The sequence below is a fragment of the Dendrobates tinctorius genome, unplaced genomic scaffold (assembly GCF_039654945.1).
Source record: "Dendrobates tinctorius isolate UK_male_01 unplaced genomic scaffold, ASM3965494v1 ptg000272l, whole genome shotgun sequence".
Taxonomy (NCBI): domain Eukaryota; kingdom Metazoa; phylum Chordata; class Amphibia; order Anura; family Dendrobatidae; genus Dendrobates; species Dendrobates tinctorius.
Window position 1 is genome coordinate 12635297 of NW_027361939.1, and position 23887 is coordinate 12659183.

At 42.1% G+C, this 23887-nt stretch overlaps 22 non-coding genes across 22 annotated transcripts; 12 read left to right on the top strand and 10 right to left on the bottom strand.

The window, feature by feature from the left end:
- Positions 1–4125: 4125 nt before the first annotated feature.
- On the bottom strand, positions 4126–4198 carry TRNAM-CAU (transfer RNA methionine (anticodon CAU)). Its single transcript has one exon. It is a non-coding gene; the product is annotated as a tRNA-Met (tRNA).
- Positions 4199–5251: 1053 nt separating this feature from the next.
- On the top strand, positions 5252–5323 carry TRNAE-CUC (transfer RNA glutamic acid (anticodon CUC)). Its single transcript has one exon. It is a non-coding gene; the product is annotated as a tRNA-Glu (tRNA).
- A 626-nt stretch (positions 5324–5949) lies between these two features.
- Positions 5950–6022, bottom strand: TRNAM-CAU (transfer RNA methionine (anticodon CAU)). The gene has a single exon. It is a non-coding gene; the product is annotated as a tRNA-Met (tRNA).
- Positions 6023–6110: 88 nt separating this feature from the next.
- TRNAE-UUC (transfer RNA glutamic acid (anticodon UUC)) lies at positions 6111–6182 on the top strand. Its single transcript has one exon. It is a non-coding gene; the product is annotated as a tRNA-Glu (tRNA).
- Positions 6183–7075: 893 nt separating this feature from the next.
- On the top strand, positions 7076–7147 carry TRNAE-CUC (transfer RNA glutamic acid (anticodon CUC)). Its single transcript has one exon. It is a non-coding gene; the product is annotated as a tRNA-Glu (tRNA).
- Positions 7148–8112: 965 nt separating this feature from the next.
- TRNAM-CAU (transfer RNA methionine (anticodon CAU)) lies at positions 8113–8185 on the bottom strand. The gene has a single exon. It is a non-coding gene; the product is annotated as a tRNA-Met (tRNA).
- Positions 8186–9238: 1053 nt separating this feature from the next.
- TRNAE-CUC (transfer RNA glutamic acid (anticodon CUC)) lies at positions 9239–9310 on the top strand. Its single transcript has one exon. It is a non-coding gene; the product is annotated as a tRNA-Glu (tRNA).
- A 626-nt stretch (positions 9311–9936) lies between these two features.
- Positions 9937–10009, bottom strand: TRNAM-CAU (transfer RNA methionine (anticodon CAU)). Its single transcript has one exon. It is a non-coding gene; the product is annotated as a tRNA-Met (tRNA).
- An 88-nt stretch (positions 10010–10097) lies between these two features.
- On the top strand, positions 10098–10169 carry TRNAE-UUC (transfer RNA glutamic acid (anticodon UUC)). The gene has a single exon. It is a non-coding gene; the product is annotated as a tRNA-Glu (tRNA).
- An 896-nt stretch (positions 10170–11065) lies between these two features.
- On the top strand, positions 11066–11137 carry TRNAE-CUC (transfer RNA glutamic acid (anticodon CUC)). The gene has a single exon. It is a non-coding gene; the product is annotated as a tRNA-Glu (tRNA).
- A 965-nt stretch (positions 11138–12102) lies between these two features.
- TRNAM-CAU (transfer RNA methionine (anticodon CAU)) lies at positions 12103–12175 on the bottom strand. Its single transcript has one exon. It is a non-coding gene; the product is annotated as a tRNA-Met (tRNA).
- Positions 12176–13926: 1751 nt separating this feature from the next.
- Positions 13927–13999, bottom strand: TRNAM-CAU (transfer RNA methionine (anticodon CAU)). The gene has a single exon. It is a non-coding gene; the product is annotated as a tRNA-Met (tRNA).
- Positions 14000–14087: 88 nt separating this feature from the next.
- On the top strand, positions 14088–14159 carry TRNAE-UUC (transfer RNA glutamic acid (anticodon UUC)). The gene has a single exon. It is a non-coding gene; the product is annotated as a tRNA-Glu (tRNA).
- An 896-nt stretch (positions 14160–15055) lies between these two features.
- TRNAE-CUC (transfer RNA glutamic acid (anticodon CUC)) lies at positions 15056–15127 on the top strand. The gene has a single exon. It is a non-coding gene; the product is annotated as a tRNA-Glu (tRNA).
- A 965-nt stretch (positions 15128–16092) lies between these two features.
- TRNAM-CAU (transfer RNA methionine (anticodon CAU)) lies at positions 16093–16165 on the bottom strand. Its single transcript has one exon. It is a non-coding gene; the product is annotated as a tRNA-Met (tRNA).
- Positions 16166–17221: 1056 nt separating this feature from the next.
- TRNAE-CUC (transfer RNA glutamic acid (anticodon CUC)) lies at positions 17222–17293 on the top strand. The gene has a single exon. It is a non-coding gene; the product is annotated as a tRNA-Glu (tRNA).
- A 965-nt stretch (positions 17294–18258) lies between these two features.
- Positions 18259–18331, bottom strand: TRNAM-CAU (transfer RNA methionine (anticodon CAU)). The gene has a single exon. It is a non-coding gene; the product is annotated as a tRNA-Met (tRNA).
- Positions 18332–19384: 1053 nt separating this feature from the next.
- On the top strand, positions 19385–19456 carry TRNAE-CUC (transfer RNA glutamic acid (anticodon CUC)). The gene has a single exon. It is a non-coding gene; the product is annotated as a tRNA-Glu (tRNA).
- Positions 19457–20082: 626 nt separating this feature from the next.
- On the bottom strand, positions 20083–20155 carry TRNAM-CAU (transfer RNA methionine (anticodon CAU)). Its single transcript has one exon. It is a non-coding gene; the product is annotated as a tRNA-Met (tRNA).
- A 1056-nt stretch (positions 20156–21211) lies between these two features.
- TRNAE-CUC (transfer RNA glutamic acid (anticodon CUC)) lies at positions 21212–21283 on the top strand. Its single transcript has one exon. It is a non-coding gene; the product is annotated as a tRNA-Glu (tRNA).
- Positions 21284–22248: 965 nt separating this feature from the next.
- TRNAM-CAU (transfer RNA methionine (anticodon CAU)) lies at positions 22249–22321 on the bottom strand. Its single transcript has one exon. It is a non-coding gene; the product is annotated as a tRNA-Met (tRNA).
- A 1053-nt stretch (positions 22322–23374) lies between these two features.
- Positions 23375–23446, top strand: TRNAE-CUC (transfer RNA glutamic acid (anticodon CUC)). Its single transcript has one exon. It is a non-coding gene; the product is annotated as a tRNA-Glu (tRNA).
- The last annotated feature ends 441 nt before the right edge of the window (positions 23447–23887 follow it).

Below are 23887 nucleotides of genomic sequence, written 5' to 3' on the forward strand. Positions count from 1 at the left end.
AAGATGTTGAACAATACAGGGCCCAGGACAGAGCCCTGTGGTACCCCACTTGAGACATTCTTCCAACTGGATGTGCAGCCATTTACGACCACTCTTTGGGTCCGATCACTAAGCCAGTTATGAATCCACCTAACAGTTGCCTTGTCCATTCCATACTTAGTCATTTTTTCAATAAGGATTGTATGAGAGACTTTGTCAAATGCTTTGCTGAAGTCAAGATATACTATATCTACAGCATTTCCTTGATCCACCCAATCAGTAATACCGTCATAGAAGGAAATTAAATTAGTCTGACATGACTTATTAGTTACAAACCCATGCTGACTCTGTTTAATCACTTCATTCTTATCCAGGTATTGACATACATGTTGTTTAATAATTTGTTCAAAGATCTTTCCTGGTATAGAAGTCAGACTCACCGGCCTATAGTTGCCTGGGTCCACCTTCTTCCCCTTTTTGAAGATAGGAACAACATTTGCTCTTCTCCAGTCTTCTGGCACTTCTCCTGTTCTCCAAGAATTTTCAAAGATTATGGAGAGGGGTTCAAAAATTTCTTCTGCTATCTCCTTCAGTACTCTGGGGTGTAATTCATCTGGACCTGGAGACTTGAATTCATTTAGGTTAGCTAAGTGTTTCCTCACTATCTTTCTGTTTATAGATATCCTGGATTCTTCTATTCCCTTAATAGGACAGTGAATAACAGTTGATGTTACATTTCCTTTCTGAGAGAAAACAGATGCAAAATAGGAATTTAAAAGTTCAGCCTTCTCAACATCCTGTCTTACCATTTCATCATTTTCATCCTGTAAAAATCCTATAGCATCTTTGACTTTTCTTTTACTTTTGACATATCCCCAAAATCCTTTATTATTGCTTTTGACATCTCTTGCAAGCCTCAATTCATTTTCAGCTTTAGATAATCTGATTTGTGCCCTGCAGGTTCTGCAGACAGCATTATATTCTTCTTTAGATATGCCTCCCTCTTTCCATTTTATAAACATTTTTTTCTTCCTTTTTAGCATGTGCTTAAGTTCTGTGTTCAACCATCCTGGTTTCCTTAAATGCTTCCTATTCTTCCCTCTTTTCGGAATTGTTAACAACTGTGCTTTGAGAATTTCATTTTTCAAGATTTCCCATCCTTCCTGGACATTTTTGTCTTTAAGGATATCCAGCCATTGGATCCCTCCAATTCTCTTTCTGAATCCCTTAAAATCTGCCTTTCTGAAATCTAACCTTGACGTCTGAGTCTTCACAGGTCTTCCGCCTCTAGTTATCCAAAATTCTAAAATAGCATGGTCGCTACCTCCTAGGGTCCCAGCCACTTTTACCTCCTCAACCATTTCCTCCCTGTTTATAAGGATTAGATCCAAGGTAGCAGTTCCCCTTGTTTTCTCCTTTACCTTTTGGAAGATAAAGTTGTCAGCAAGAGAGGATAAGAATTTCCTTGACCTGTTAGTTTTGCCTGAGAGAGATTCCCAACAAATGTCTGGATAGTTGAAATCTCCCATGACAACTATGTCATATTTTTTGGAGAACTTGGCCATTTGATGCATAAAGAGTTCATCCATATCTTCAGCTTGCACAGGCGGCCTGTAGTAAATGCCTACAATGGTGTCCTTTCCATTGTTCTGTCCTTGTATTCTTACCCAAACAGTTTCCACAGAACTCCCAGTCTCTGAAGCTTCAATCTCTGTGCAGATATACGCATTTCTAACATACAATGCGACACCCCCTCCTCGTTTATCAAGTCTGTTTCTTGCAAATAAGTTGTATCCTTCTAGTCTTGTATTCCAATCATGTGTATTGTCCCACCAAGTTTCAGTGATTCCAATGACATCATATTTCTTTTCCTGTGTTAGTAGTTCCAATTCTCCTTGTTTGTTGCCCATGCTTTGTGCATTAGTATAGAAACATTTTAGTTTGTGATTGGTTTCTCTTTCTCCAATATTTTTATTAATTAGACTCTTTCGTCTTTGTTCTTCCTTTCCACTTCTAATAGCAGAGTTCTCAATAGCATTTGTCAGGTGTATGGCTTTTTCTGGTCTTTTGCTTCCCTTCCCATGTTGTTCTAGTTTAAAGCTCTCCTTACAAGTGTAGCAAGGCGACTTCCAAATACCTGCTTTCCAGTCTTCGTAAGGTGCACCCCATCTCTAGCAAGTAGTCCATCGTATAAGTAGTTCACTCCGTGATCCAGAAATCCAAATCGTTGCTGACGGCACCATCGACGTAGCCAGTTGTTCACCTGCAGAATCTTATTCCACCTCCTTGTTCCATGGCCATCCACTGGGAGGATGGAAGAGAAGACCACCTGCGCTCCCAGTTCTTTCACTTTCTTGCCTAAGTCTTCAAATTCTCTGCAGATGGTTTCCAGGTCGTTTCTTGCGGTGTCATTTGTCCCCACATGTAGTAGCAGGAATGGGTAGTCATCTGTAGGTCTGAAGAGTCCTGATATCCTGTCAGACACATCTTTAATTTTTGCACCTGGAAGACAGCACATTTCTCTTGAAGTTATATCCGGTCTGCAGATAGCGGCCTCTGTTCCTCTCAACAGGGAATCCCCCATGACCACCACTCTCCGTTTCTTCTTCACAACATTTTTCTTTCTCCATCCAGGAGGACTCTGAAGGCGTACAAGGTTGCTGTTTGTTGGCAAAGTCTTATCCTGATGTATTTCTTCATCATTTTCCTGCGTGAGAGCCTGGTACTGGTTTCTGAGCAGTATGGGTGCTGACTGCCTCCTGATCCTCCTGCTTCTCTGGGTCACATGTCTCCATTCCTCTGTTTCTTCAGGTGCACTTCGAATTTCTTCTCTTTCTGTATCATGAAGAGATAATTCTGCTCTGTCCAAGAACTCTTCACCTTCCTTAATGATCTTCAACGTAGCTAACCTCTCTTCGAGATTTTGCAACTTTTCCTCCAACAGGGTCACAAGCTTGCATTTGTGGCATGTGAAGTTTGGCTTTTCCACTGGTAAATCTGTGAACATGTAGCAAGAAATGCAGCTCACCAAATGGCTCCTGGCCTCTTCCATCTTGAGATTTCTTAAAAACGATGAAAGATGAGCCAGTGATCGTTGAGCTCGCGGAGACTCTTCACTTATCCCAGAAGGCACTGGGAATATGCAAATGATCTCCTCAAGACTCTTCCCCTGGTATGGGAATGTACTTTTCTGTACTGCCACCAACATTCAAAGACAAAGGTGTTTTTCAGACAAAAGTATTTCAGGTAGAATTTGCGTTAAGCTGTCGAAAATTCTGAACGCCATCTTTTGGTCCGTTCGTTGTGATGAACTTTGGCACAAGATTTAATTTGGTTTCATAGCTCAAATCAATCTCAACTAGCCCCTTTTACAGCAAACGTGTCAAGAGAATCAACAACCCATGTGTCCTGTCTGTCATTTGGGTTCGCAAATTCTTACTTATCAGAAACATTTTAAATCTGAAAGGGAAAGTTCTAATTTGGTGACAGAATCTCTTCAGAAAAGAGGAGACCGCTTCCCCGTGTGAGGATCGAACTCACGAACTTCAGAATATGAGACTGACGCGCTCGCTACTGACGGGTGTTTTTCAGACAAAAGTATTTCAGGTAGATTTTGCGCTTAGCTGTCAAACAGCTCAAATCACTCTCATCTGCCTCTTTATACAGCAAACGGGTCAAGAGAAACAGCAACCCATGTGTCCCATCTGTCATTTGGGTTCACAAATCCTTACTTATCAGAAACGTGTTAGAACTGAAAGGGAAAGTTCTAAGTTTTTGACAAAATCTCTTCGGAAAAGAGGAGCCTGCTGCCCCGTGTGAGGATCGAACTCACGACCTTCAGATTATGAGACTGACGCGGGTGTTTTTCAGACAAAAGTATTTCAGGTAGATTTTGCGCTTAGCTGTCAATCATTCTGAACACCAGCTTTTGGTTACATTCATTGTGACGACCTTTGGCACAAGATTTAATTTTTTGTCATAGCTCAAATCACTCTCATCTGCCTCTTTATACAGCAAACGGGTCAAGAGAACCAGCATCCCATGTGTCATTTGGGTTCACAAATCCTTACTTATCAGAAACGTGTTAGAAATGAAGGGGAAAGTTCTAAGTTTTTGACAATATCTCTTCGGAAAAGAGGAGCCCGCTGCCCCGTGTGAGTATCGAACTCACGACCTTCAGATTATGAGACTGACGCGCTACCTACTGCGCTAACGAGGCAAGATGCACGTGCCAATCTGCAGACGTTTCTTGTGCAAGCCCCCGAGCTGATTTTTTTCAATAGATACCTCAGTGTGTAGCTATCCATTCCCATATGGTCTAGCTGTTAGGATTCCTGGTTTTCACCCAGGCGGCCCGTGTTCGACTCCCGGTATGGGAACGCACCTTTTACTGTACTACTGCCAACCATCAAAGACAGAAATGTATTTTCCAGACAATAATATTTCAGGTAGATTTTGTACTTTGCAGTCAAAAATGCTGAACATCAGGGTATTTGTGGCTCTTACTGACCTTTAGCACAAGATTTCATTTTGTTTCATAGCTTAAACCATTCTCAACTACACCTTATTACTCCAAAGCGTCAAGGGACGCAACAATCCATGTGTTCTGTCTGTCACTAAGGCTCCTGTTTCCTTTTGAATCGGAAACGTTTCAGTGAGAAAGTTCTGAGTGGGTGACACAATATCCCAAGAAAAGGGAGGAGAATAGTTCCCCGTGTGAGGAAAAAACATCATGAACTTCAGATTACCAACTGACGTGCTAAGTACCATGCTCATGTGGCAACTTTTTTCTTTTGTGATGTAAAAGCTATTTAATCAAAGCAAAAACTTCTTTTTTTTTTTTTTTTTTAATTTATCTTGCTGCTTAGTGTATAACTTGTCCCACGTGGAAAAGTGGATAGGACCTAGTATCCCTGGTCGACTGGTTTACTTCCTGCTACGGGAGTGACACTCCTTTGGAACTAGTACACACATTCGAAAGCTGCCCCGTGCCTTGTACGTGGAAACAGTTTAGGAACTAAATTGGTTATGTTTTGGTACTGAATCGGAAAAATCTGTGGCCCTGTAGCCAAGATGGAGACAGAATCGATTGAGAAAACGAGGGACCAGTACCCCGTCTAAGAATCGAACGTTCATCTTTCAGCTTATGAGACTGATTTGCTTACAACTGTGTTAACGAGGCAAGCTGCGCAAATAGAACTGCAGAAGTTGCTTGTGCCAAGTAGAAAACTTATTTTTTTTCAGATTGTCACTGATAAGACAGCACATCTTTTCCCATATGGTCTAGCGGTTAGGATTCCTGGTTCTCACCCAGGCGACCCGGGTTCAACTCCCGGTATGGGAATGTACTTTTCTGTACTGCCACCAACATTCAAAGACAAAGGTGTTTTTCAGACAAAAGTATTTCAGGTAGAATTTGCGTTAAGCTGTCGAAAATTCTGAACGCCATCTTTTGGTCCGTTCGTTGTGATGAACTTTGGCGCAAGATTTAATTTGGTTTCATAGCTCAAATCAATCTCAACTAGCCCCTTTTAGAGCAAACGTGTCAAGAGAATCAACAACCCATGTGTCCTGTCTGTCATTTGGGTTCGCAAATTCTTACTTATCAGAAACATTTTAAATCTGAAAGGGAAAGTTCTAATTTGGTGACAGAATCTCTTCAGAAAAGAGGAGACCGCTTCCCCGTGTGAGGATCGAACTCACGAACTTCAGAATATGAGACTGACGCGCTCGCTACTGACGGGTGTTTTTCAGACAAAAGTATTTCAGGTAGATTTTGCGCTTAGCTGTCAAACAGCTCAAATCACTCTCATCTGCCTCTTTATACAGCAAACGGGTCAAGAGAAACAGCAACCCATGTGTCCCATCTGTCATTTGGGTTCACAAATCCTTACTTATCAGAAACGTGTTAGAACTGAAAGGGAAAGTTCTAAGATTTTGACAAAATCTCTTCGGAAAAGAGGAGCCTGCTGCCCCGTGTGAGGATCGAACTCACGACCTTCAGATTATGAGACTGACGCGCTACCTACTGCGCTAACGAGGCAAGATGCACGTGCCAATCTGCAGACGTTTCTTGTGCAAGCCCCCGAGCTGATTTTTTTCAATAGATACCTCAGTGTGTAGCTATCCATTCCCATATGGTCTAGCGGTTAGGATTCCTGGTTTTCACCCAGGCGGCCCGCGTTCGACTCCCGGTATGGGAACGCACCTTTTACTGTACTACTGCCAACAATCAAAGACAGAAATGTATTTTCCAGACAATAATATTTCAGGTAGATTTTGTACTTTGCAGTCAAAAATGCTGAACATCAGGGTATTTGTGGCTCTTACTGACATTTAGCACAAGATTTCATTTTGTTTCATAGCTTAAACCATTCTCAACTACACCTTATTACTCCAAAGCGTCAAGGGACGCAACAATCCATGTGTTCTTTCTGTCACTAAGGCTCCTGTTTCCTTTCGAATCGGAAACGTTTCAGTGAGAAAGTTCTGAGTGGGTGACACAATATCCCAAGAAAAGGGGGGAGAATAGTTCCACGTGTGAGGAAAAAACCTCATGAACTTCAGATTACCAACTGACGTGCTAAGTACCATGCTCATGTGGCAACTTTTTTCTTTTGTGATGTAAAAGCTATTTAATCAAAGCAAAAACTTCTTTTTTTTTTTTTTTTTTAATTTATCTTGCTGCTTAGTGTATAACTTGTCCCACGTGGAAAAGTGGATAGGACCTAGTATCCCTGGCCGACTGGTTTACTTCCTGCTATGGGAGTGACACTCCTTTGGAACTAGTACACACATTCAAAAGCTGCCCCATGCCTTGTACGTGGAAACAGTTTAGGAACTAAATTGGTTATGTTTTGGTACTGAATCGGAAAAATCTGTGGCCCTGTAGCCAAGATGGAGACAGAATCGATTGAGAAAACGAGGGACCAGTACCCCGTCTAAGAATCGAACGTTCATCTTTCAGCTTATGAGACTGATTTGCTTACAACTGTGTTAACGAGGCAAGCTGCGCAAATAGAACTGCAGAAGTTGCTTGTGCCAAGTAGAAAACTTATTTTTTTTCAGATTGTCACTGATAAGACAGCACAACTTTTCCCATATGGTCTAGCGGTTAGGATTCCTGGTTCTCACCCAGGTGGCCCGGGTTCAACTCCCGGTATGGGAATGTACTTTTCTGTACTGCCACCAACATTCAAAGACAAAGGTGTTTTTCAGACAAAAGTATTTCAGGTAGAATTTGCGTTAAGCTGTCGAAAATTCTGAACGCCATCTTTTGGTCCGTTCGTTGTGATGAACTTTGGCACAAGATTTAATTTGGTTTCATAGCTCAAATCAATCTCAACTAGCCCCTTTTACAGCAAACGTGTCAAGAGAATCAACAACCCATGTGTCCTGTCTGTCATTTGGGTTCGCAAATTCTTACTTATCAGAAACATTTTAAATCTGAAAGGGAAAGTTCTAATTTGGTGACAGAATCTCTTCAGAAAAGAGGAGACCGCTTCCCCGTGTGAGGATCGAACTCACGAACTTCAGAATATGAGACTGACGCGCTCGCTACTGACGGGTGTTTTTCAGACAAAAGTATTTCAGGTAGATTTTGCGCTTAGCTGTCAAACAGCTCAAATCACTCTCATCTGCCTCTTTATACAGCAAACGGGTCAAGAGAAACAGCAACCCATGTGTCCCATCTGTCATTTGGGTTCACAAATCCTTACTTATCAGAAACGTGTTAGAACTGAAAGGGAAAGTTCTAAGTTTTTGACAAAATCTCTTCGGAAAAGAGGAGCCTGCTGCCCCGTGTGAGGATCGAACTCACGACCTTCAGATTATGAGACTGACGCGGGTGTTTTTCAGACAAAAGTATTTCAGGTAGATTTTGCGCTTAGCTGTCAATCATTCTGAACACCAGCTTTTGGTTACATTCATTGTGACGACCTTTGGCACAAGATTTAATTTTTTGTCATAGCTCAAATCACTCTCATCTGCCTCTTTATACAGCAAACGGGTCAAGAGAACCAGCATCCCATGTGTCATTTGGGTTCACAAATCCTTACTTATCAGAAACGTGTTAGAAATGAAGGGGAAAGTTCTAAGTTTTTGACAATATCTCTTCGGAAAAGAGGAGCCCGCTGCCCCGTGTGAGTATCGAACTCACGACCTTCAGATTATGAGACTGACGCGCTACCTACTGCGCTAACGAGGCAAGATGCACGTGCCAATCTGCAGACGTTTCTTGTGCAAGCCCCCGAGCTGATTTTTTTCAATAGATACCTCAGTGTGTAGCTATCCATTCCCATATGGTCTAGCTGTTAGGATTCCTGGTTTTCACCCAGGCGGCCCGTGTTCGACTCCCGGTATGGGAACGCACCTTTTACTGTACTACTGCCAACAATCAAAGACAGAAATGTATTTTCCAGACAATAATATTTCAGGTAGATTTTGTACTTTGCAGTCAAAAATGCTGAACATCAGGGTATTTGTGGCTCTTACTGACCTTTAGCACAAGATTTCATTTTGTTTCATAGCTTAAACCATTCTCAACTACACCTTATTACTCCAAAGCGTCAAGGGACGCAACAATCCATGTGTTCTGTCTGTCACTAAGGCTCCTGTTTCCTTTCGAATCGGAAACGTTTCAGTGAGAAAGTTCTGAGTGGGTGACACAATATCCCAAGAAAAGGGAGGAGAATAGTTCCCCGTGTGAGGAAAAAACATCATGAACTTCAGATTACCAACTGACGTGCTAAGTACCATGCTCATGTGGCAACTTTTTTCTTTTGTGATGTAAAAGCTATTTAATCAAAGCAAAAACTTCTTTTTTTTTTTTTTTTTTAATTTATCTTGCTGCTTAGTGTATAACTTGTCCCACGTGGAAAAGTGGATAGGACCTAGTATCCCTGGTCGACTGGTTTACTTCCTGCTACGGGAGTGACACTCCTTTGGAACTAGTACACACATTCGAAAGCTGCCCCATGCCTTGTACGTGGAAACAGTTTAGGAACTAAATTGGTTATGTTTTGGTACTGAATCGGAAAAATCTGTGGCCCTGTAGCCAAGATGGAGACAGAATCGATTGAGAAAACGAGGGACCAGTACCCCGTCTAAGAATCGAACGTTCATCTTTCAGCTTATGAGACTGATTTGCTTACAACTGTGTTAACGAGGCAAGCTGCGCAAATAGAACTGCAGAAGTTGCTTGTGCCAAGTAGAAAACTTATTTTTTTTCAGATTGTCACTGATAAGACAGCACATCTTTTCCCATATGGTCTAGCGGTTAGGATTCCTGGTTCTCACCCAGGCGACCCGGGTTCAACTCCCGGTATGGGAATGTACTTTTCTGTACTGCCACCAACATTCAAAGACAAAGGTGTTTTTCAGACAAAAGTATTTCAGGTAGAATTTGCGTTAAGCTGTCGAAAATTCTGAACGCCATCTTTTGGTCCGTTCGTTGTGATGAACTTTGGCACAAGATTTAATTTGGTTTCATAGCTCAAATCAATCTCAACTAGCCCCTTTTAGAGCAAACGTGTCAAGAGAATCAACAACCCATGTGTCCTGTCTGTCATTTGGGTTCGCAAATTCTTACTTATCAGAAACATTTTAAATCTGAAAGGGAAAGTTCTAATTTGGTGACAGAATCTCTTCAGAAAAGAGGAGACCGCTTCCCCGTGTGAGGATCGAACTCACGAACTTCAGAATATGAGACTGACGCGCTCGCTACTGACGGGTGTTTTTCAGACAAAAGTATTTCAGGTAGATTTTGCGCTTAGCTGTCAAAAAGCTCAAATCACTCTCATCTGCCTCTTTATACAGCAAACGGGTCAAGAGAAACAGCAACCCATGTGTCCCATCTGTCATTTGGGTTCACAAATCCTTACTTATCAGAAACGTGTTAGAACTGAAAGGGAAAGTTCTAAGATTTTGACAAAATCTCTTCGGAAAAGAGGAGCCTGCTGCCCCGTGTGAGGATCGAACTCACGACCTTCAGATTATGAGACTGACGCGCTACCTACTGCGCTAACGAGGCAAGATGCACATGCCAATCTGCAGACGTTTCTTGTGCAAGCCCCCGAGCTGATTTTTTTCAATAGATACCTCAGTGTGTAGCTATCCATTCCCATATGGTCTAGCGGTTAGGATTCCTGGTTTTCACCCAGGCGGCCCGCGTTCGACTCCCGGTATGGGAACGCACCTTTTACTGTACTACTGCCAACAATCAAAGACAGAAATGTATTTTCCAGACAATAATATTTCAGGTAGATTTTGTACTTTGCAGTCAAAAATGCTGAACATCAGGGTATTTGTGGCTCTTACTGACCTTTAGCACAAGATTTCATTTTGTTTCATAGCTTAAACCATTCTCAACTACACCTTATTACTCCAAAGCGTCAAGGGACGCAACAATCCATGTGTTCTTTCTGTCACTAAGGCTCCTGTTTCCTTTCGAATCGGAAACGTTTCAGTGAGAAAGTTCTGAGTGGGTGACACAATATCCCAAGAAAAGGGGGGAGAATAGTTCCACGTGTGAGGAAAAAACCTCATGAACTTCAGATTACCAACTGACGTGCTAAGTACCATGCTCATGTGGCAACTTTTTTCTTTTGTGATGTAAAAGCTATTTAATCAAAGCAAAAACTTCTTTTTTTTTTTTTTTTTTTTTAATTTATCTTGCTGCTTAGTGTATAACTTGTCCCACGTGGAAAAGTGGATAGGACCTAGTATCCCTGGCCGACTGGTTTACTTCCTGCTATGGGAGTGACACTCCTTTGGAACTAGTACACACATTCAAAAGCTGCCCCATGCCTTGTACGTGGAAACAGTTTAGGAACTAAATTGGTTATGTTTTGGTACTGAATCGGAAAAATCTGTGGCCCTGTAGCCAAGATGGAGACAGAATCGATTGAGAAAACGAGGGACCAGTACCCCGTCTAAGAATCGAACGTTCATCTTTCAGCTTATGAGACTGATTTGCTTACAACTGTGTTAACGAGGCAAGCTGCGCAAATAGAACTGCAGAAGTTGCTTGTGCCAAGTAGAAAACTTATTTTTTTTCAGATTGTCACTGATAAGACAGCACAACTTTTCCCATATGGTCTAGCGGTTAGGATTCCTGGTTCTCACCCAGGTGGCCCGGGTTCAACTCCCGGTATGGGAATGTACTTTTCTGTACTGCCACCAACATTCAAAGACAAAGGTTTTTTTCAAACAAAAGTATTTCAGGTAGAATTTGCGTTAAGCTGTCGAAAATTCTGAACGCCATCTTTTGGTCCGTTCGTTGTGATGAACTTTGGCACAAGATTTAATTTGGTTTCATAGCTCAAATCAATCTCAACTAGCCCCTTTTACAGCAAACGTGTCAAGAGAATCAACAACCCATGTGTCCTGTCTGTCATTTGGGTTCGCAAATTCTTACTTATCAGAAACATTTTAAATCTGAAAGGGAAAGTTCTAATTTGGTGACAGAATCTCTTCAGAAAAGAGGAGACCGCTTCCCCGTGTGAGGATCGAACTCACGAACTTCAGAATATGAGACTGACGCGCTCGCTACTGACGGGTGTTTTTCAGACAAAAGTATTTCAGGTAGATTTTGCGCTTAGCTGTCAAACAGCTCAAATCACTCTCATCTGCCTCTTTATACAGCAAACGGGTCAAGAGAAACAGCAACCCATGTGTCCCATCTGTCATTTGGGTTCACAAATCCTTACTTATCAGAAACGTGTTAGAACTGAAAGGGAAAGTTCTAAGTTTTTGACAAAATCTCTTCGGAAAAGAGGAGCCTGCTGCCCCGTGTGAGGATCGAACTCACGACCTTCAGATTATGAGACTGACGCGGGTGTTTTTCAGACAAAAGTATTTCAGGTAGATTTTGCGCTTAGCTGTCAATCATTCTGAACACCAGCTTTTGGTTACATTCATTGTGACGACCTTTGGCACAAGATTTAATTTTTTGTCATAGCTCAAATCACTCTCATCTGCCTCTTTATACAGCAAACGGGTCAAGAGAACCAGCATCCCATGTGTCATTTGGGTTCACAAATCCTTACTTATCAGAAACGTGTTAGAAATGAAGGGGAAAGTTCTAAGTTTTTGACAATATCTCTTCGGAAAAGAGGAGCCCGCTGCCCCGTGTGAGTATCGAACTCACGACCTTCAGATTATGAGACTGACGCGCTACCTACTGCGCTAACGAGGCAAGATGCACGTGCCAATCTGCAGACGTTTCTTGTGCAAGCCCCCGAGCTGATTTTTTTCAATAGATACCTCAGTGTGTAGCTATCCATTCCCATATGGTCTAGCTGTTAGGATTCCTGGTTTTCACCCAGGCGGCCCGTGTTCGACTCCCGGTATGGGAACGCACCTTTTACTGTACTACTGCCAACAATCAAAGACAGAAATGTATTTTCCAGACAATAATATTTCAGGTAGATTTTGTACTTTGCAGTCAAAAATGCTGAACATCAGGGTATTTGTGGCTCTTACTGACCTTTAGCACAAGATTTCATTTTGTTTCATAGCTTAAACCATTCTCAACTACACCTTATTACTCCAAAGCGTCAAGGGACGCAACAATCCATGTGTTCTGTCTGTCACTAAGGCTCCTGTTTCCTTTCGAATCGGAAACGTTTCAGTGAGAAAGTTCTGAGTGGGTGACACAATATCCCAAGAAAAGGGAGGAGAATAGTTCCCCGTGTGAGGAAAAAACATCATGAACTTCAGATTACCAACTGACGTGCTAAGTACCATGCTCATGTGGCAACTTTTTTCTTTTGTGATGTAAAAGCTATTTAATCAAAGCAAAAACTTCTTTTTTTTTTTTTTTTTTAATTTATCTTGCTGCTTAGTGTATAACTTGTCCCACGTGGAAAAGTGGATAGGACCTAGTATCCCTGGTCGACTGGTTTACTTCCTGCTACGGGAGTGACACTCCTTTGGAACTAGTACACACATTCGAAAGCTGCCCCATGCCTTGTACGTGGAAACAGTTTAGGAACTAAATTGGTTATGTTTTGGTACTGAATCGGAAAAATCTGTGGCCCTGTAGCCAAGATGGAGACAGAATCGATTGAGAAAACGAGGGACCAGTACCCCGTCTAAGAATCGAACGTTCATCTTTCAGCTTATGAGACTGATTTGCTTACAACTGTGTTAACGAGGCAAGCTGCGCAAATAGAACTGCAGAAGTTGCTTGTGCCAAGTAGAAAACTTATTTTTTTTCAGATTGTCACTGATAAGACAGCACATCTTTTCCCATATGGTCTAGCGGTTAGGATTCCTGGTTCTCACCCAGGCGACCCGGGTTCAACTCCCCGTATGGGAATGTACTTTTCTGTACTGCCACCAACATTCAAAGACAAAGGTGTTTTTCAGACAAAAGTATTTCAGGTAGAATTTGCGTTAAGCTGTCGAAAATTCTGAACGCCATCTTTTGGTCCGTTCGTTGTGATGAACTTTGGCACAAGATTTAATTTGGTTTCATAGCTCAAATCAATCTCAACTAGCCCCTTTTAGAGCAAACGTGTCAAGAGAATCAACAACCCATGTGTCCTGTCTGTCATTTGGGTTCGCAAATTCTTACTTATCAGAAACATTTTAAATCTGAAAGGGAAAGTTCTAATTTGGTGACAGAATCTCTTCAGAAAAGAGGAGACCGCTTCCCCGTGTGAGGATCGAACTCACGAACTTCAGAATATGAGACTGACGCGCTCGCTACTGACGGGTGTTTTTCAGACAAAAGTATTTCAGGTAGATTTTGCGCTTAGCTGTCAAAAAGCTCAAATCACTCTCATCTGCCTCTTTATACAGCAAACGGGTCAAGAGAAACAGCAACCCATGTGTCCCATCTGTCATTTGGGTTCACAAATCCTTACTTATCAGAAACGTGTTAGAACTGAAAGGGAAAGTTCTAAGATTTTGACAAAATCTCTTCGGAAAAGAGGAGCCTGCTGCCCCGTGTGAGGATCGAACTCACGACCTTCAGATTATGAGACTGACGCGCTACCTACTGCGCTAACGAGGCAAGATGCACGTGCCAATCTGCAGACGTTTCTTGTGCAAGCCCCCGAGCTGATTTTTTTCAATAGATACCTCAGTGTGTAGCTATCCATTCCCATATGGTCTAGCGGTTAGGATTCCTGGTTTTCACCCAGGCGGCCCGCGTTCGACTCCCGGTATGGGAAAGCACCTTTTACTGTACTACTGCCAACAATCAAAGACAGAAATGTATTTTCCAGACAATAATATTTCAGGTAGATTTTGTACTTTGCAGTCAAAAATGCTGAACATCAGGGTATTTGTGGCTCTTACTGACATTTAGCACAAGATTTCATTTTGTTTCATAGCTTAAACCATTCTCAACTACACCTTATTACTCCAAAGCGTCAAGGGACGCAACAATCCATGTGTTCTTTCTGTCACTAAGGCTCCTGTTTCCTTTCGAATCGGAAACGCTTCAGTGAGAAAGTTCTGAGTGGGTGACACAATATCCCAAGAAAAGGGGGGAGAATAGTTCCACGTGTGAGGAAAAAACCTCATGAACTTCAGATTACCAACTGACGTGCTAAGTACCATGCTCATGTGGCAACTTTTTTCTTTTGTGATGTAAAAGCTATTTAATCAAAGCAAAAACTTCTTTTTTTTTTTTTTTTTTTTTAATTTATCTTGCTGCTTAGTGTATAACTTGTCCCACGTGGAAAAGTGGATAGGACCTAGTATCCCTGGCCGACTGGTTTACTTCCTGCTATGGGAGTGACACTCCTTTGGAACTAGTACACACATTCAAAAGCTGCCCCATGCCTTGTACGTGGAAACAGTTTAGGAACTAAATTGGTTATGTTTTGGTACTGAATCGGAAAAATCTGTGGCCCTGTAGCCAAGATGGAGACAGAATCGATTGAGAAAACGAGGGACCAGTACCCCGTCTAAGAATCGAACGTTCATCTTTCAGCTTATGAGACTGATTTGCTTACAACTGTGTTAACGAGGCAAGCTGCGCAAATAGAACTGCAGAAGTTGCTTGTGCCAAGTAGAAAACTTATTTTTTTTCAGATTGTCACTGATAAGACAGCACAACTTTTCCCATATGGTCTAGCGGTTAGGATTCCTGGTTCTCACCCAGGTGGCCCGGGTTCAACTCCCGGTATGGGAATGTACTTTTCTGTACTGCCACCAACATTCAAAGACAAAGGTGTTTTTCAGACAAAAGTATTTCAGGTAGAATTTGCGTTAAGCTGTCGAAAATTCTGAACGCCATCTTTTGGTCCGTTCGTTGTGATGAACTTTGGCACAAGATTTAATTTGGTTTCATAGCTCAAATCAATCTCAACTAGCCCCTTTTACAGCAAACGTGTCAAGAGAATCAACAACCCATGTGTCCTGTCTGTCATTTGGGTTCGCAAATTCTTACTTATCAGAAACATTTTAAATCTGAAAGGGAAAGTTCTAATTTGGTGACAGAATCTCTTCAGAAAAGAGGAGACCGCTTCCCCGTGTGAGGATCGAACTCACGAACTTCAGAATATGAGACTGACGCGCTCGCTACTGACGGGTGTTTTTCAGACAAAAGTATTTCAGGTAGATTTTGCGCTTAGCTGTCAAACAGCTCAAATCACTCTCATCTGCCTCTTTATACAGCAAACGGGTCAAGAGAAACAGCAACCCATGTGTCCCATCTGTCATTTGGGTTCACAAATCCTTACTTATCAGAAACGTGTTAGAACTGAAAGGGAAAGTTCTAAGTTTTTGACAAAATCTCTTCGGAAAAGAGGAGCCTGCTGCCCCGTGTGAGGATCGAACTCACGACCTTGAGATTATGAGACTGACGCGGGTGTTTTTCAGACAAAAGTATTTCAGGTAGATTTTGCGCTTAGCTGTCAATCATTCTGAACACCAGCTTTTGGTTACATTCATTGTGACGACCTTTGGCACAAGATTTAATTTTTTGTCATAGCTCAAATCACTCTCATCTGCCTCTTTATACAGCAAACGGGTCAAGAGAACCAGCATCCCATGTGTCATTTGGGTTCACAAATCCTTACTTATCAGAAACGTGTTAGAAATGAAGGGGAAAGTTCTAAGTTTTTGACAATATCTCTTCGGAAAAGAGGAGCCCGCTGCCCCGTGTGAGTATCGAACTCACGACCTTCAGATTATGAGACTGACGCGCTACCTACTGCGCTAACGAGGCAAGATGCACGTGCCAATCTGCAGACGTTTCTTGTGCAAGCCCCCGAGCTGATTTTTTTCAATAGATACCTCAGTGTGTAGCTATCCATTCCCATATGGTCTAGCTGTTAGGATTCCTGGTTTTCACCCAGGCGGCCCGTGTTCGACTCCCGGTATGGGAACGCACCTTTTACTGTACTACTGCCAACAATCAAAGACAGAAATGTATTTTCCAGACAATAATATTTCAGGTAGATTTTGTACTTTGCAGTCAAAAATGCTGAACATCAGGGTATTTGTGGCTCTTACTGACCTTTAGCACAAGATTTCATTTTGTTTCATAGCTTAAACCATTCTCAACTACACCTTATTACTCCAAAGCGTCAAGGGACGCAACAATCCATGTGTTCTTTCTGTCACTAAGGCTCCTGTTTCCTTTCGAATCGGAAACGTTTCATTGAGAAAGTTCTGAGTGGGTGACACAATATCCCAAGAAAAGGGGGGAGAATAGTTCCACGTGTGAGGAAAAAACCTCATGAACTTCAGATTACCAACTGACGTGCTAAGTACCATGCTCATGTGGCAACTTTTTTCTTTTGTGATGTAAAAGCTATTTAATCAAAGCAAAAACTTCTTCTTTTTTTTTTTTTTTTTTAATTTATCTTGCTGCTTAGTGTATAACTTGTCCCACGTGGAAAAGTGGATAGGACCTAGTATCCCTGGCCGACTGGTTTACTTCCTGCTATGGGAGTGACACTCCTTTGGAACTAGTACACACATTCAAAAGCTGCCCCATGCCTTGTACGTGGAAACAGTTTAGGAACTAAATTGGTTATGTTTTGGTACTGAATCGGAAAAATCTGTGGCCCTGTAGCCAAGATGGAGACAGAATCGATTGAGAAAACGAGGGACCAGTACCCCGTCTAAGAATCGAACGTTCATCTTTCAGCTTATGAGACTGATTTGCTTACAACTGTGTTAACGAGGCAAGCTGCGCAAATAGAACTGCAGAAGTTGCTTGTGCCAAGTAGAAAACTTATTTTTTTTCAGATTGTCACTGATAAGACAGCACAACTTTTCCCATATGGTCTAGCGGTTAGGATTCCTGGTTCTCACCCAGGTGGGCCGGGTTCAACTCCCGGTATGGGAATGTACTTTTCTGTACTGCCACCAACATTCAAAGACAAAGGTGTTTTTCAGACAAAAGTATTTCAGGTAGAATTTGCGTTAAGCTGTCGAAAATTCTGAACGCCATCTTTTGGTCCGTTCGTTGTGATGAACTTTGGCACAAGATTTAATTTGGTTTCATAGCTCAAATCAATCTCAACTAGCCCCTTTTACAGCAAACGTGTCAAGAGAATCAACAACCCATGTGTCCTGTCTGTCATTTGGGTTCGCAAATTCTTACTTATCAGAAACATTTTAAATCTGAAAGGGAAAGTTCTAATTTGGTGACAGAATCTCTTCAGAAAAGAGGAGACCGCTTCCCCGTGTGAGGATCGAACTCACGAACTTCAGAATATGAGACTGACGCGCTCGCTACTGACGGGTGTTTTTCAGACAAAAGTATTTCAGGTAGATTTTGCGCTTAGCTGTCAAACAGCTCAAATCACTCTCATCTGCCTCTTTATACAGCAAACGGGTCAAGAGAAACAGCAACCCATGTGTCCCATCTGTCATTTGGGTTCACAAATCCTTACTTATCAGAAACGTGTTAGAACTGAAAGGGAAAGTTCTAAGTTTTTGACAAAATCTCTTCGGAAAAGAGGAGCCTGCTGCCCCGTGTGAGGATCGAACTCACGACCTTCAGATTATGAGACTGACGCGGGTGTTTTTCAGACAAAAGTATTTCAGGTAGATTTTGCGCTTAGCTGTCAATCATTCTGAACACCAGCTTTTGGTTACATTCATTGTGACGACCTTTGGCACAAGATTTAATTTTTTGTCATAGCTCAAATCACTCTCATCTGCCTCTTTATACAGCAAACGGGTCAAGAGAACCAGCATCCCATGTGTCATTTGGGTTCACAAATCCTTACTTATCAGAAACGTGTTAGAAATGAAGGGGAAAGTTCTAAGTTTTTGACAATATCTCTTCGGAAAAGAGGAGCCCGCTGCCCCGTGTGAGTATCGAACTCACGACCTTCAGATTATGAGACTGACGCGCTACCTACTGCGCTAACGAGGCAAGATGCACGTGCCAATCTGCAGACGTTTCTTGTGCAAGCCCCCGAGCTGATTTTTTTCAATAGATACCTCAGTGTGTAGCTATCCATTCCCATATGGTCTAGCTGTTAGGATTCCTGGTTTTCACCCAGGCGGCCCGTGTTCGACTCCCGGTATGGGAACGCACCTTTTACTGTACTACTGCCAACAATCAAAGACAGAAATGTATTTTCCAGACAATAATATTTCAGGTAGATTTTGTACTTTGCAGTCAAAAATGCTGAACATCAGGGTATTTGTGGCTCTTACTGACCTTTAGCACAAGATTTCATTTTGTTTCATAGCTTAAACCATTCTCAACTACACCTTATTACTCCAAAGCGTCAAGGGACGCAACAATCCATGTGTTCTGTCTGTCACTAAGGCTCCTGTTTCCTTTCGAATCGGAAACGTTTCAGTGAGAAAGTTCTGAGTGGGTGACACAATATCCCAAGAAAAGGGAGGAGAATAGTTCCCCGTGTGAGGAAAAAACATCATGAACTTCAGATTACCAACTGACGTGCTAAGTACCATGCTCATGTGGCAACTTTTTTCTTTTGTGATGTAAAAGCTATTTAATCAAAGCAAAAACTTCTTTTTTTTTTTTTTTTTTAATTTATCTTGCTGCTTAGTGTATAACTTGTCCCACGTGGAAAAGTGGATAGGACCTAGTATCCCTGGTCGACTGGTTTACTTCCTGCTACGGGAGTGACACTCCTTTGGAACTAGTACACACATTCGAAAGCTGCCCCATGCCTTGTACGTGGAAACAGTTTAGGAACTAAATTGGTTATGTTTTGGTACTGAATCGGAAAAATCTGTGGCCCTGTAGCCAAGATGGAGACAGAATCGATTGAGAAAACGAGGGACCAGTACCCCGTCTAAGAATCGAACGTTCATCTTTCAGCTTATGAGACTGATTTGCTTACAACTGTGTTAACGAGGCAAGCTGCGCAAATAGAACTGCAGAAGTTGCTTGTGCCAAGTAGAAAACTTATTTTTTTTCAGATTGTCACTGATAAGACAGCACATCTTTTCCCATATGGTCTAGCGGTTAGGATTCCTGGTTCTCACCCAGGCGACCCGGGTTCAACTCCCGGTATGGGAATGTACTTTTCTGTACTGCCACCAACATTCAAAGACAAAGGTGTTTTTCAGACAAAAGTATTTCAGGTAGAATTTGCGTTAAGCTGTCGAAAATTCTGAACGCCATCTTTTGGTCCGTTCGTTGTGATGAACTTTGGCACAAGATTTAATTTGGTTTCATAGCTCAAATCAATCTCAACTAGCCCCTTTTAGAGCAAACGTGTCAAGAGAATCAACAACCCATGTGTCCTGTCTGTCATTTGGGTTCGCAAATTCTTACTTATCAGAAACATTTTAAATCTGAAAGGGAAAGTTCTAATTTGGTGACAGAATCTCTTCAGAAAAGAGGAGACCGCTTCCCCGTGTGAGGATCGAACTCACGAACTTCAGAATATGAGACTGACGCGCTCGCTACTGACGGGTGTTTTTCAGACAAAAGTATTTCAGGTAGATTTTGCGCTTAGCTGTCAAAAAGCTCAAATCACTCTCATCTGCCTCTTTATACAGCAAACGGGTCAAGAGAAACAGCAACCCATGTGTCCCATCTGTCATTTGGGTTCACAAATCCTTACTTATCAGAAACGTGTTAGAACTGAAAGGGAAAGTTCTAAGATTTTGACAAAATCTCTTCGGAAAAGAGGAGCCTGCTGCCCCGTGTGAGGATCGAACTCACGACCTTCAGATTATGAGACTGACGCGCTACCTACTGCGCTAACGAGGCAAGATGCACATGCCAATCTGCAGACGTTTCTTGTGCAAGCCCCCGAGCTGATTTTTTTCAATAGATACCTCAGTGTGTAGCTATCCATTCCCATATGGTCTAGCGGTTACGATTCCTGGTTTTCACCCAGGCGGCCCGCGTTCGACTCCCGGTATGGGAACGCACCTTTTACTGTACTACTGCCAACAATCAAAGACAGAAATGTATTTTCCAGACAATAATATTTCAGGTAGATTTTGTACTTTGCAGTCAAAAATGCTGAACATCAGGGTATTTGTGGCTCTTACTGACCTTTAGCACAAGATTTCATTTTGTTTCATAGCTTAAACCATTCTCAACTACACCTTATTACTCCAAAGCGTCAAGGGACGCAACAATCCATGTGTTCTTTCTGTCACTAAGGCTCCTGTTTCCTTTCGAATCGGAAACGTTTCAGTGAGAAAGTTCTGAGTGGGTGACACAATATCCCAAGAAAAGGGGGGAGAATAGTTCCACGTGTGAGGAAAAAACCTCATGAACTTCAGATTACCAACTGACGTGCTAAGTACCATGCTCATGTGGCAACTTTTTTCTTTTGTGATGTAAAAGCTATTTAATCAAAGCAAAAACTTCTTTTTTTTTTTTTTTTTTTTTAATTTATCTTGCTGCTTAGTGTATAACTTGTCCCACGTGGAAAAGTGGATAGGACCTAGTATCCCTGGCCGACTGGTTTACTTCCTGCTATGGGAGTGACACTCCTTTGGAACTAGTACACACATTCAAAAGCTGCCCCATGCCTTGTACGTGGAAACAGTTTAGGAACTAAATTGGTTATGTTTTGGTACTGAATCGGAAAAATCTGTGGCCCTGTAGCCAAGATGGAGACAGAATCGATTGAGAAAACGAGGGACCAGTACCCCGTCTAAGAATCGAACGTTCATCTTTCAGCTTATGAGACTGATTTGCTTACAACTGTGTTAACGAGGCAAGCTGCGCAAATAGAACTGCAGAAGTTGCTTGTGCCAAGTAGAAAACTTATTTTTTTTCAGATTGTCACTGATAAGACAGCACAACTTTTCCCATATGGTCTAGCGGTTAGGATTCCTGGTTCTCACCCAGGTGGCCCGGGTTCAACTCCCGGTATGGGAATGTACTTTTCTGTACTGCCACCAACATTCAAAGACAAAGGTTTTTTTCAAACAAAAGTATTTCAGGTAGAATTTGCGTTAAGCTGTCGAAAATTCTGAACGCCATCTTTTGGTCCGTTCGTTGTGATGAACTTTGGCACAAGATTTAATTTGGTTTCATAGCTCAAATCAATCTCAACTAGCCCCTTTTACAGCAAACGTGTCAAGAGAATCAACAACCCATGTGTCCTGTCTGTCATTTGGGTTCGCAAATTCTTACTTATCAGAAACATTTTAAATCTGAAAGGGAAAGTTCTAATTTGGTGACAGAATCTCTTCAGAAAAGAGGAGACCGCTTCCCCGTGTGAGGATCGAACTCACGAACTTCAGAATATGAGACTGACGCGCTCGCTACTGACGGGTGTTTTTCAGACAAAAGTATTTCAGGTAGATTTTGCGCTTAGCTGTCAAACAGCTCAAATCACTCTCATCTGCCTCTTTATACAGCAAACGGGTCAAGAGAAACAGCAACCCATGTGTCCCATCTGTCATTTGGGTTCACAAATCCTTACTTATCAGAAACGTGTTAGAACTGAAAGGGAAAGTTCTAAGTTTTTGACAAAATCTCTTCGGAAAAGAGGAGCCTGCTGCCCCGTGTGAGGATCGAACTCACGACCTTCAGATTATGAGACTGACGCGGGTGTTTTTCAGACAAAAGTATTTCAGGTAGATTTTGCGCTTAGCTGTCAATCATTCTGAACACCAGCTTTTGGTTACATTCATTGTGACGACCTTTGGCACAAGATTTAATTTTTTGTCATAGCTCAAATCACTCTCATCTGCCTCTTTATACAGCAAACGGGTCAAGAGAACCAGCATCCCATGTGTCATTTGGGTTCACAAATCCTTACTTATCAGAAACGTGTTAGAAATGAAGGGGAAAGTTCTAAGTTTTTGACAATATCTCTTCGGAAAAGAGGAGCCCGCTGCCCCGTGTGAGTATCGAACTCACGACCTTCAGATTATGAGACTGACGCGCTACCTACTGCGCTAACGAGGCAAGATGCACGTGCCAATCTGCAGACGTTTCTTGTGCAAGCCCCCGAGCTGATTTTTTTCAATAGATACCTCAGTGTGTAGCTATCCATTCCCATATGGTCTAGCTGTTAGGATTCCTGGTTTTCACCCAGGCGGCCCGTGTTCGACTCCCGGTATGGGAACGCACCTTTTACTGTACTACTGCCAACAATCAAAGACAGAAATGTATTTTCCAGACAATAATATTTCAGGTAGATTTTGTACTTTGCAGTCAAAAATGCTGAACATCAGGGTATTTGTGGCTCTTACTGACCTTTAGCACAAGATTTCATTTTGTTTCATAGCTTAAACCATTCTCAACTACACCTTATTACTCCAAAGCGTCAAGGGACGCAACAATCCATGTGTTCTGTCTGTCACTAAGGCTCCTGTTTCCTTTCGAATCGGAAACGTTTCAGTGAGAAAGTTCTGAGTGGGTGACACAATATCCCAAGAAAAGGGAGGAGAATAGTTCCCCGTGTGAGGAAAAAACATCATGAACTTCAGATTACCAACTGACGTGCTAAGTACCATGCTCATGTGGCAACTTTTTTCTTTTGTGATGTAAAAGCTATTTAATCAAAGCAAAAACTTCTTTTTTTTTTTTTTTTTTAATTTATCTTGCTGCTTAGTGTATAACTTGTCCCACGTGGAAAAGTGGATAGGACCTAGTATCCCTGGTCGACTGGTTTACTTCCTGCTACGGGAGTGACACTCCTTTGGAACTAGTACACACATTCGAAAGCTGCCCCATGCCTTGTACGTGGAAACAGTTTAGGAACTAAATTGGTTATGTTTTGGTACTGAATCGGAAAAATCTGTGGCCCTGTAGCCAAGATGGAGACAGAATCGATTGAGAAAACGAGGGACCAGTACCCCGTCTAAGAATCGAACGTTCATCTTTCAGCTTATGAGACTGATTTGCTTACAACTGTGTTAACGAGGCAAGCTGCGCAAATAGAACTGCAGAAGTTGCTTGTGCCAAGTAGAAAACTTATTTTTTTTCAGATTGTCACTGATAAGACAGCACATCTTTTCCCATATGGTCTAGCGGTTAGGATTCCTGGTTCTCACCCAGGCGACCCGGGTTCAACTCCCGGTATGGGAATGTACTTTTCTGTACTGCCACCAACATTCAAAGACAAAGGTGTTTTTCAGACAAAAGTATTTCAGGTAGAATTTGCGTTAAGCTGTCGAAAATTCTGAACGCCATCTTTTGGTCCGTTCGTTGTGATGAACTTTGGCACAAGATTTAATTTGGTTTCATAGCTCAAATCAATCTCAACTAGCCCCTTTTAGAGCAAACGTGTCAAGAGAATCAACAACCCATGTGTCCTGTCTGTCATTTGGGTTCGCAAATTCTTACTTATCAGAAACATTTTAAATCTGAAAGGGAAAGTTCTAATTTGGTGACAGAATCTCTTCAGAAAAGAGGAGACCGCTTCCCCGTGTGAGGATCGAACTCACGAACTTCAGTATATGAGACTGACGCGCTCGCTACTGACGGGTGTTTTTCAGACAAAAGTATTTCAGGTAGATTTTGCGCTTA